We start from the raw sequence: 10,219 nt of genomic DNA on the forward strand, positions 1-10,219 counted from the left end.
GTAACATTAAACATGTAATCAAAAGCAAACCATCTGCTTCCCTAGGCTTTCCTCTTATAGCTTTATCATCTTGAAAAACTGATCTCAGCCCCCATGCCAGGCACTTTTCCTCTATAAAAGACATTTTGGCTAAGGTGCCCTATTGAACGTGGTTGACAGAATCACTTTGTTGTGAGAATTACATGAACAATTTGGCTGAAACACCTTTAATTGGCAGCATGGTTATAGGCACATGGAATTCAGTCAACTCTATGACATTAGGTGGATTAGGCAGAGACTTTTATCAGAACCTTTTCCTATAGGAAATGAGTTTCATCGATCATTTTTGTCAAAGTCAGGGCCTGCAATTTTATTGAGCAGACATATTTATTTAATCAACAGTGTGAGGTGGCCTAAAAATTGCTCCAATGCATGGGAACTATATCTACATCTCCATCCACCATCACCACCCCAGGCCACAGTTTTAATTTACTAAATGTTTGACAGATGAGTAATCTAGAGATGGTGAATAGAGAGCATCCTTCTGGAAGCAGGATAATATTCTTTCCTTTAATTAAATGCATATCAATCATAAACTATTTCTGGAACTTGGACTCTGAATCAAGAACTGTGGTAGACACCCAATGTGGGAAATGAAAAAGATATATCACACACTCTCCCTGCCCTAGAGTAGCTTGCAATCTACATTGGGAAAGAAGACAAATATATTTGAAAAACTAATGACTGAAAAAAAATAACAATAGAGATTAGCAATAAGCCTGTCACAAAGCAGTATGTAATGAATTACAAAGCATTTATCTCTAGCAAGAAGGAGTGTGGAAGCTCAGAGAATAAAAAAATCAGTTTTTATAATCTGGGTATTTGGGGAAGGCTCTATGGATGAAGATTACTGAATGGTTGTGTAAGGGAAGTAGCCTTGTCATGTCACTCTGCTAGAGACCAGAGACTTTGCAAATTAACTTTTCTTCTCAAGGACAGCCTTGTTAATTATGTATAAAAGAGTGGACATTTGAACTTGGTGGGTTGCAAAATACATTACATAAATTGTTTTGGCTTCAGAATATCATATACAATTATAGATTTTGAGCTGGAAGGGACAATAGAGGCCACCAAATTCAACCCCTCAATTTACTGGAGAAGAAACTAAGGCTAATTTGTTAAGCGATTTGTCCAGACTCACTCAAATAGTAAATGTCCAAGGAAAGAGCTAAACTTAGATCTTCCTTTTTCCAAGTCCAGGACCCTCCCCTCTGAGTAATGTAGCTCAACCATTTGACAAATAAAGAAACTAAGACTAAGAGAAGTTACAAAGCTGGTATGTGATAGAGACAGAGCGGTCATTCACTTTCACATGAGTTCTTTCTTTATTCCACTATATTATATATTTCCTTATGGAATCTCTTATCTGTATTTTATTTCTCTCCAGAAAAAATGATAATCATTCCCTGATTCAAGCTTAAAACAATACTAAATATACATTGTTTTGTAGATGGAGAACCCTCAGGAGCACTAAACCAAGGATATCTTTTTTCTTCTTGAGTTATACAATATAAAACACTTCCTTATCTTAAATCCTTTCTCCTTTCAGATAATGGATTGACTCTAATATCTTGCCACCTGAATAATGGGTGGCTCATGTTGTGGTTTTCAAAGTAACAGAAGAATCCAGTGGACATCTTACTGCTGGTAGTTTGATATGCTCCAGTTTTGGTCTCTTTTCCCTCACCTTTTCTCTTCTGCTCACAACTCCCAATAAAATTAGATGGACAACTCAGAAGTATATGTCAGAGCTCATCTTGATGGTGTAGGCAGCTACTTGCATAGTGATATTTTATTTTATTTTGAATTTGGAAATTTTTATTTAATTAATTAACTTAGAATATTCTTACATGGTTACAAGATTCATGTTTTTTCCCTCCCCCCTTTACCCATCCCCTCCCATAACCGACAAGCAATTCCACTAGGTTATACCTGTGTCATTGAACAAGACCTGTTTCCATATTTGAACAAGGGTGATCGTTTAGAGTTTACATCCCCAATCATATCCCCATCGAATGATGTGATCAAGCAGTTGTTTTTCTTCTGTGTTTCTACTGCCACAGTTCTTCCTCTGAATGTGGATAGTTTTCTTTCTCATAAGCTCCTCAGAATTATCCTGGATCATTGCATTGCTGCTAGTAGAGAAGTCTATTACATTCTATTGTACCACAGTGTATCAGTTCTCTTTGTACAATGTTCTTCTGGCTCTGCTCCTTTCACTCTGCATCAATTCCTGGAGGTCATTCCAGTTCACATGGAATTCCTCCAGTTTATTATTCCTTTGAGTGCAATAGTATTCCATCACCAACAGATAACACAATTTGTTCAGCCATTCTTCAACTGAAGGGCATACCCTCATTTTCCAATTTTTTGCCCCCACAAAAAGCACAGCTCTAAATATTTTTGTACAAGTCTGTTTATCTATTATCTCTTTGGGGTATAAACCCAGCAGTGGTATGGCTGGATCAAAGGGCAGACAATCTTTTAGTGGCCTTTGGGCATGGTTCCAAATTGCCATCCAGAATGGTTGGATCAGTTCACAACTCCACCAGCAATTCATTAATGTCCCAATTTTGCTGCTTCCTGCATGGTGGTATTTTAGTTAGATGCTCTAAGAAGCCATCCCCACACAACTCCTTCTCTACTCTGTTCCACACACATACTATTAAGTTCCATTCAATGCCTTGACTGCATTTCCACTCTATGATCTAGTAGATATGGGGGCAATAGTTTTGACTAAAAGATTAGAAAAAGAATTTCAAATGTAAATACGATAAGGAACATCACTCTAACTTAAATTCTCAAGGTGCAAAACTAATATCACATTTTTTAAGGGAAGAACATAAAATAAGGGAAGAAACCTTGGGAGGGATATTACATAGTAAAGGAAAAATACATAGTAGTTAATGGGAACACAGGCTATAGGATAATCTAATCATCAATTTTGCCTGGTGCTGAATAGCCTTTGGTGTGTTGGAAAAATGTCTTCCTAACTCCATGAGATAGGGCATTTTTCCATTTTATCAAGGAAACATTGGCCCTCTCCAGTAGGAAATCAGAGAATGAAGTTCACTGATTTGAGGGGCATGTATGGCTAGGGAGGTCATGCTTGTACATGAATTGAAGAATAACAAATATTTCTAATATAAAGTATGTATAAGCATTCATACTCTCAGTCAACAAGCACCTACCATGTACCAGAAACTTTGCTAGGCTCTAGGGATACAAAGAAAAATATTAAAAGAGCTCTTGCTCTCAAGGAGCTTACACTCTGTTAAGGGAGACATATAAAAGTATATTCAAGATTTATAAAAAATAAACACAAAATCATCCAAAGGAAAGAGGCTGCCAGCACCTATAGGGCTATCATATTACCTGCAGTTAGAATAACTAGAGCAATATATCTACTGAGTATCAATACAAAAAAGCTTTAAAAGGTTTTCATTCATTTGAAAGTCAGACTTCATGGATTATATTAAATTTGATGAAGCGCTTACTGATTATGATTGTAATTATTATTACATTAACCATAGTGGCCCAGATGAACGTTTTGTTATCCTCTTGTGTCAACCGTTATATGTGCCAGTATATGCACATAAAGGCTTGATTCTGGAGTGAATCAAAGGGAAATGATTGACCTCTGGTGGTAAATTGCTCACCTCTGGAAATAAAATGACCCCATTTACTCCTTGATGGAGACCTTACACCCAGAGAGGTAATAGTTAATCAATTCATTTGCCAAAGAAGCAAGTCACATCACATAGTATTCCTTGATTCCCAAGTAGATTTCTGTCACTATGCCCATATTTAGATTCCAGAAAAGAGATGGAAGAAAAATATGGAATTAATCCAATTGTGGCAGAAACCATTCTGGACTCAAACCCTCTCATTCCCCTGGTCTGTCTTAATGAGGAATCAAATGTGATTTGTGTTGTGCAGTGATGATTGCTGATTGGTAATTATTCTAAAATATCTCTTTCCAAATACTTCGTAGAGCAATCAAGTAAGAATGTGAGAGGTTAGACATTACATTACCAGGGTTATCAGAAGCATGTAATTTCCTAATTATGCATTTTACAAATGAAGAATAAATACCTGCTGGAGGATTTCCTGAATTTTCTTTGTAAAATGAAGAGGCAGTAGTGCAAATATAACCCCTTTACCCCCTAAGGCATACCAGAGAATCTTTGGCTAGAAGCCACACTAAGAACTTCTGTCTTCTAACCCATTGTCCACACTAAAACATCTTAAAATGGATTTCATTGAGATGAAAGGTAATCTGTAATTAATCTTAGACTTCCAGTATTGGCAGGGACACTGAGAAGAAACAATGGCCCTCTAGGTAAGGATTTGGGAAACCTCTGAGGAAAATTCTCTGTTCAATTCTTTTCCTAAATCTCTCTAATTTTATCTATGCCCCTTTACTACTAGATTGGCATTTATTGTTTGGACATAGAAAACCATTTAAAAATGAATTACCATATTTAATTATATACTAAGCCCATAATATGTCCCAGTTTTGAGAAGGAAATAGGGATTTTTTTCCTTTTAAGTTGTGAAATCTGCTCTGGTTAGAGCAGTTTAAGAGTTGTAAACTGTATCAGACTCCTTAAAATAAAAAGAATTGTCTAATCAGCCTTTATATGTCTTCATTGACTTTTATCTGCCAATGGCATTAGTCCTAAGGGCACTTTGGGTTCATCTTATGAGCAATGTTGAACTAGAGACATGTACCACTATATTGCCTGCCACTAACCCACACCTTTATTATTACGCTTTCATTAATAGTAAAAGTATTATCTGCCTAATGGGAGCATGATGATCAGCTTTATCTATAGCCAGGTGTATAGTCTACATAGTAGAGTGGACACAGGCTCGGGCTTAGAATCAGGAGAATCTGGCTGCAAATTTTGGCTATAAGTATTATGACTCTGGGAAAGACATTTAATCTCTCTATGATTAAGGAAATTTTTGAGACTAATCACATCCTAGATCCTAATCCAGTGATTCAAGCATAGTCAAAGCTTAATGCATGCTTTTGACTGATTGTTGAATTATACTCCACATTTCTTGATATAAGGACCCACACTGGGAGTTTTCCATAGTGCCAAAAATAAATATCTTTCATTTGTTTGAATATTGCATTAATTATATATGGTTAAGAAATAACCTGTTCAAGTTATATAATCCTCTGCTGCTCCTTATATTTATCTACTTCTCACCTTCACTCCACTCCAGGGACTAGCCATACCCTTGATTTTATTATCTTTACCTTCAAGAGTTTCACCTTCACAATCCATTGCCATGAAATTTCTCTTACTGACCAGACCCTCCAGTCTCTCCACTCACACAATCAGCTCAGACAGGCCCTCAGATTTACATGATACAACAATCTTTTCCCCAAATGGTCTCTCTGTCTCCAATCTCTCAACTTTCTGATTTACAAAATACAGTTCGGATCTTGCCATTTCTTTTCTTGAGAAGCTCCAGTGGCTCAATCTCGGCCTTCAGGATAATATGCATACTTATCTATTTGATTTTTAAAGCTCTTTACAATATGGTTTCTAATCTCCCTGGACTTCCACTTCCCTCTAACTTTTGACTCATAGAATCTTTCCTTTCCAAAAAATAGTTCAAAGTGTTATTCCCCACTAGAAATCTCTTTTGATGTCTAATACTCTTTCCATACATTAGAACATAAGCTTCATGCTGTACACAGTAACCACAGAAATGCATGATGATCCACTGTGAATGACTTTATTATCAGTCAGGCAAAGATGCAGGACAACTCCAAGGAACTCATGACAAAAAAAAAAAAAAAAGAATTTCCACTACTTTAGAAGGAACAAGACTGAATGAGGGTGAAGCATACCATTCTTCATTATATTTCCTTCATGAACTTTTCCCTAGTGTAAATAATATGTGTCTTGTTTCATAATATGATGAACAAGGAATTATTTATTATATGATAATATACATGCAATCTATATGATATTACCTGCCTTCTTGGAGAAGAGGGCAAAGAAGTGAGAGGGAAGAAAAAACAATGAGATGCAAATTTTTAGACATAGATAGTGTGAGAATTTGTTTCTTTTAGATATGTATATTTATTATAATTTATTACATACATGTAACAAAGCATGCATATTGTATTATTATTACATTACATATTATATTATTATATATAAAAATTAACATACCCCAAAAAAGAACATAATCGTCTGGAGGACAAGGATTGTTTTGATATCATCTTTTCATCTATCTCCGGTGCCTATCCTAATACTAGACACAGAAGACAAGAAATCTTTGTTAATGAAGGAAGGAGGAAAATAGCCTACATGATTATAACTCTCTCTCTTTAAAACACTGGCAGAGAAGCTATTTGCCCAACTGCCCTTTAAAGAAGATAATGGTTCTCTTCTGTCACGGCAGCATCACCTGTAACACTGGAAGGCATGCAAGCCCTTCTGGCTATCATTTACCAGAAACTTCTAATCCTTTGAAATTGGTCCATCTGGTGCAACACACTTGGGGAACAGAAGAAAATAAACAAGAGCGGATTGAGATATAGATGGATTAAGGATGTTCAGGATGAAGCTTGATGACTAATTAAAAGAACAATAAAGTAAAATGAATGAGTCTTTATGAATAAAATATAACCTGACCTTTGAGAACTCCAACAAATAGTTCACATGTAATAAGTATAGTTTAAGAAAGTATATCATTTTCAAAAAATATTGAGAATTAATTGATTTAATTAACATTAAAACCCATGGTGGGAGTTCAGCAATAAGGAAGACAAAAATCATGTTTAGACAATTTAATTTCCACTGGTTCAAAGATTTGCATTATGGTTCAGATATTTTACATAAGTATAAATTAGCTAGAGTGTTGTTGTGAAACACTAAGCAACAGTACCACTTACTGGGAAAATGAGCTCCTTGGGGAAGAGAATTTATTGGCACATTTATACCTTCAGGGCTAAGAGACAATTTACATTTTACCTCTTACAAGGACTCTAAATCATGATTAAAGTTTAAATCTGAAATGTTGCCTTTTGGTGACTTCTAACTACTCTTGCTCAGTCTGGGATAAAAGGAACTTTGTGAACAAAAGACTTTGGTATCTGCATTTTCTTGTGTTTCTACAGTTATTTTAATGTAGAGCAAATATCCATCTGCAAGAGCAGAAACTGTTTCAAAAAGCTGAGAACCATTCTAAATCTTCAACCCCACATGGGAACTAAACAGTGCTGAGAAATTTGGTATAATATCATCATTAATGATGGGCAAGAAATTCATACTTTTATTTCCTGGAAGGTAGTTCAATAACTCAGAGAATAGAAGTCTAGTCCATTTATTTTTTCCTTTTTATTTACTCACATTTCTCCACTATCTTTCTTAGTTAGGGTCAGTTTGGTGTCATCTGCAAATTTGATGAGCCTTTCATCTATATCTTTATCCAAACCATGGGGGAAAAGCTAAAAAAGCAAGAAGTAAAATAGTGATCCCTAGAATGCACCATTGGAGACAGACTGCAAAGGTGAAATTTAGCCAGTAGCAACTACCTTGGAGTTTGAACATTCAACTAGTTCCAAATCTATCTAATTATATCATTATCTTGCACATATTTTACCTTCTTTCCAGAAGAATAATATGGGATACTCTATTAAATGATTTGATTCTTCTCATATTATGCTATTTCAAGATTGATTACTATATCAATCAATTGCTCTGTGACTACTTCCTGGCAGAATATGTGTGGTAACAAGACAAGCTTTTGAAAAAAGTGAGTACCAAGGATCATTGGATGTGTGTTGTATATCTTTCCAAATGTGACCTTAACCAATCTCCTCCTAGTAAAGATTTCTCATGAAGGGAAATATACCAAAGGAATGGAAAAGAACACAAAAAGCTAACTTTGCTAAGAAAACATCTATCAAGAAGCTCTTTCACATCTCTATAAAATCGATATAAGAACCCAAGTATAAAACTGGTGTCATACTTGACTTGGTACTGCAATTTACTCCTCATATCTAATAAGTTGCTAAATCTTTTCTTTTTTTAGGTAGTCATGAAATGAGTATTTATTAATTACTTACTATGTACCAGGCACTGGACTAAGTATCCACTTTGTTGCTTCTACCCAGAAGCAAAAAAAAAAAAAAAAAAAGACAATCCTGTCTTCAAGGAGTTTATATTCTAATGAGAGGAGACAACTGAAAAGAACTTGCATGTAGACAAAGTCCAGAGAATCAGAAGCAATAGTGAGGTTTCATGTCCAAAAGGAAATCACCGATGGTCAGAGGCCTTTCCAGCTCCAGCTCCATAGCTGGAAACATGGAACAGCATGAATTCCCCCAAAATCCCAACAAAACATCACAGAAGCCATATGTTCTATTTATCAGAAACAATATTAAATCCAGCAAATATCTTTAATAATTTTTTAAAACACAATGAATCCTCTCTTTATGACTCTGGGCAAGTCACTTAACTCCAATTATTAGCCTTTATAATTCTTCTGCCTTGGAACTTAGTATTGATTCTAAGAAAAAAGGTAAGGATTTCAAGAAAAAACACAATTAAGCAAAGATAAGAAAGTTATGGGAAGCTTAGAAAGATAAGCTTAGAAAGATGTGGCAAGGATGACAGATTTTTCATGTTTGGCTTTTTCTGGAGGGAGGACCTCCAATTAAAAATACACACACAGTCATACAACTCAGCATGCCTATGTAGAAGTCTGTAGGTTGTGCCTCTCTGTCTTAAGAAGGAAACTACTTTGAAATGGGAAGTGGCTACCATAATTTCCCTGCTGCTACTTAAGGAAAACTGCCTTCTTTTCTCCTCATTCTCTTCTGGGGATTCCTCTAAAAATCTTTGCCATATATTGTAAATAAAATCTCTTGGCCTGCTCCCCATACTGAGTCAGGGCTGATCTTGAGTTCATTTCCTCTCTTCCCAAGCTGGCATTGTCTTAGAGATAGTTACATAGTTTGCTAGTTTGTTTTGTTTTTGTTTTCCACTTAGATTAGTCTTATTTTCCCAACTAGATTAGAAGCTTCTTGCATTTTAAAACACCTTTATTACTATTCTCATTCTTATTCTTATTCTTCCCAAATACCTTTGTTCAGTACATAGTTTGGCTCATAAAAAGTCTTTTAAAAAGTTGTGGATTGCTCCTCGTTTGGATTTCCCCAGTTTGTGTTATTAGATTTTAATATTTCTTAAGCTTTGTGAGGCAGTGATCACACACTGTGCTACCTGATCCTAACTCAGAACACCCTTTCAGCCAGTATATTTTTGTTTTTTTGAGGACTTCATAGAAGTCCTAAACTAAGAGGTCAGGTGCTCTTAAAATATCTTTATAGTGTAAGATATTGCTGGCACAAAGATAAAAAGGAGAAATTTTTGTAGGATTTCTTAAATGAGGTCCCACTAGATTGGCATGGTACGTGAATAGGCAAATCCATATACATAGGGGAGCTCCCTCAGTAAAATCTCCTAACAATTTATAACTTTACTGACATACCCTGTTGAAAAGGAGATGAGGCATGGTTAATTCATAGAAATATGTATTTCTGAAGTCATTCATAGAGAAAGCATGTCCATTGGGAAAGAACATTGAATATGGTATCAGGAAAGACCTGGGCTTAAATCTTTCCCCAATACTTGCCATTTGTGAGACTTTAGACAAGTCACAACCTGTTGTTTATCAATTTCTTTTCATATATATATATATATATATATATATATGTTTATTGGAGAGATAAAAATATTTGTAATACTAATTCATAAAACTGTTGAGAGGAAAATCCTTTATAAACCTTATATTGCTGTATAAATACAAGTGATTATAATTCAAAATGCAGACAGATAGATACACGTATGCACAAGAGCCTTGTGTCTATTCCTCTATCATTAAATCTCACCATATCTGTCCCCATCAAAAAAAAATAAAGAAAAATATTAGATTGACAGAAGTCTATTAAATGACTGATCATGTGGTAGATGGTACATATGTGTGTATAAACAGTTAAGAATGGAGAGGGAGAGGGTCAGAGAGAGACAGATGGAGACAGAGAGTAGAGGGGGAGGAAGAGAAAGAAAGAGAGAGAGGGAGACAGAGAGTAGAGAGAGAGGAGAGAGAGAGAGAGAGAGAGAGAGAGAGAGAGAGAGAGAGA

The sequence above is a fragment of the Gracilinanus agilis genome, chromosome 2 (genome assembly GCF_016433145.1).
Source record: "Gracilinanus agilis isolate LMUSP501 chromosome 2, AgileGrace, whole genome shotgun sequence".
Lineage (NCBI taxonomy): Eukaryota > Metazoa > Chordata > Mammalia > Didelphimorphia > Didelphidae > Gracilinanus > Gracilinanus agilis.